Below are 2,775 nucleotides of genomic sequence, written 5' to 3'. Positions count from 1 at the left end.
TATCTTCTCTTTCCTTTTTTTCTTGATATGTCATGCTATTCATCTATATCTATAATAAACCAATATAAGACTCAAATGGGCAGATCAAACAAAGCACGGCCATCAAACCAGGTCAATCCAACGACTCAGGTTGCTTCGATGATGAGCGCTCAACACATTTAGCATGCTATTAATATGATACCAAATATCATTTCTAAATAGCACGCAAATAATATCCTACACCTAATATCTGCACATAATTAATATATTGTTTGATATTAATGTGCATTGCATGTACGAATTTACTAGTTTGACCAAAAACATTACTACCCAAGGATGCATGATACTACCACCCCGCTGCGGAAGAGGCGGGGGTGGACGGGGCGAGAACGAAAGCAAAGCTACGCAGCACGCCACAGTGTGGACCTACCTACCCGTGGTTCTCACCGGGCCAGCCGGTGGCGCATCAGCCCGCCGTCCAAGCCTCAGGCGGGCCAACACGCACACCCACGTCCCAACCAACTACCGCCGCCCGAGGCAACACCCACACTCGTCGAGCTTTCCGCGTTATTCCCCTCCCCCTCCCCCACTCGTCTCCCTCCCTACCTCCCTCCTCCCCTCACTGGCTGACCCGCGCTTTATATAAGAGCCCCACTGCCACTGTGTGAGTGTGTCACCCGGCCTCTCCCGACTCGCCTGCCTCCGCCCTGCTCCGCGACACGCGCGCACGCCTCGCACGCCCCGAGCCAGCCAAGATCGACGCCATGGGCTTCCCCGTGGGGTACTCGGAGCTGCTGCTCCCCCGGCTGCTCCTGCAGGCGCTCCTCCTCCTCGGCCACCTCCACCGCCTCCTCCTCTGGGCCTTCCACGCCGTCGGCCTGGGCGACCTCATCGACCTCGGCGGCAGCGCGCCCGTGCCCACGGCGGAGGAGGCGCAGTGGCACGCGCACCACGGACCGGCGCCCTCGCCCTCGCCCTCGCTGCAGCACCGGCGGCCCGACTTCCGCGCGCTGCCGCCGATGGCCGCCGTCGAGGAGGCGCTCCCCGTGCTGCGGTTCGACGAGCTGCTGGCGTCCTCCCCGTCCGTGTGCGGCGACGGCGACTGCGCCGTCTGCCTCTGCGGCATCGGCGGCTGCCACGAGGTGCGGCGGCTGCCCAACTGCCGCCACGTCTTCCACCGCGGCTGCATCGACCGCTGGATGGGCCACGGGCAGCGCACCTGCCCGCTCTGCCGCGCCCCGCTCATGCCCGGCGACGCGCTCTGGGCCGACCTCCCGGACGCCTCCGACTACGACATGTCCTACCCGTCCCCGCTGCCGCTGGCGGCCACCCCGACCCTGCTGCGCCCGCACGAGCTGCTGCTCAACGGCCTGGGCGGCTTCCAGTGAGCTCTGAAGCCAGCGCGCTGACTTGTACATAGGCGCCGCGCCGCCACGGAGAGACGGAGAAGACCGCCGGAGATCGATCATTCTAAGCAAAGAGTAGAGTACTCCTAGGAGCTATGTAGGCCGATTCCATCTTCCAAGCCCGTGGAGCTGTGGATCTTTTTTTGCAGATTGAAAGCAAACCTGTCGAGCTATGAATATCGTGTTTGCCACATTCGGGTCGTCTTGCCATTCCCCTTTCTAGCGCGCAGCCACGATCTGCCTGCGGATGCGGCGAGACCAGGAAAGTCTCGCTCGCGCAGATGCTTCTTCGGACCTTCCGGATTCGCTCGCGCCGACGCGTGATCGTGCTTGACCTATCTGGCAGGTAAAGGGCATGAATACAATATGTGTGTTGTCGATGCGCGGCGTCGGTCTCGACAGTGATAGGTTACTGGCGGCCCCGGCCTTGGCCGGACAGGCACTGCTGATTATTTCTATCTCATGTGGAGTACTACTGCTAGTAGGAGTACGTAGCTGCGCTGATCATTCGTAAACGGGTGCAGTGCAGTGGCCCATCGTGAAAGCCGCCACCGTGTGTGCATAAACAAAGCAAGAAAATCCTGGAAGCTGCCCCCCTTCCTTCCTGCTTCACTCGGCGAGGCTTCTCCACGAGTCTCAGCCAAGGACACCAATCACAATGCCACAAGGGGCTGTGACTTGTTTGGAAACGAGTGACGGTGAGCTAATTATTGGTGAAACTATTCCTTGTTTAACACTATTTTAGATTTGGTTTTCTTATTTGTCATTGAATATTTTTTTCTTCCCTGTCTAACAACGAGTCTAAATTTTATGACTTTTATGACATCTTCGTTCATTTGAAGCTTAAATGACATCTAAAAAGATATTTTATCCCTCATGTTGTATGTGTGTGTGCGGGACAATAGCACACAAACAACATCAGTGCAGGCAGTAGCGCATGCACACAATGCACACACACAAACACGCAACAGCACACACGCATGCACGCGTAGCAGCACACATGCACATACGCACGCACACGCGGCAGCACACACACAACATCAGTAGCGCACACATGAGTGTGCACACACAGCAGCACGCACGCACGCCGCACAAACATACCACATAAAGGATAACAGGGTCTTTTCAGATGTTATTTAGATTTAAAATGGATAGAAGTATCATAAAATGCGATAATTCATCCTGGAGTCCGGGCTCAGCTGCTCCCGGTCAGAAAAAAAATTCAAAATAAATACTAGAAAAATTCAAAAAAATCCAAAAAAATTTGTGTGGTAGATAATTTGTTGCGTGAGGCCTGCTCCAAATTTCAATTTATTTGGATATCTGAGTAGGTCTCGGCAAAAAAGATAAATCGGGTCAAAACAGCTTATGAACAGTAAACTTTTTTACA

At 55.1% G+C, this 2,775-nt stretch overlaps 1 pseudogene; it reads left to right on the top strand.

The window, feature by feature from the left end:
* Nucleotides 1-622: 622 nt before the first annotated feature.
* On the top strand, nt 623-1,576 carry LOC125514120 (brassinosteroid-responsive RING protein 1 pseudogene; annotated as a pseudogene).
* The last annotated feature ends 1,199 nt before the right edge of the window (nt 1,577-2,775 follow it).

The sequence above is a fragment of the Triticum urartu genome, chromosome 6A (assembly GCF_056163025.1).
Source record: "Triticum urartu cultivar PI428250 chromosome 6A, HENAU_Tu73, whole genome shotgun sequence".
Taxonomy (NCBI): domain Eukaryota; kingdom Viridiplantae; phylum Streptophyta; class Magnoliopsida; order Poales; family Poaceae; genus Triticum; species Triticum urartu.
This window is presented reverse-complemented; position numbering and strand designations above follow the sequence as displayed.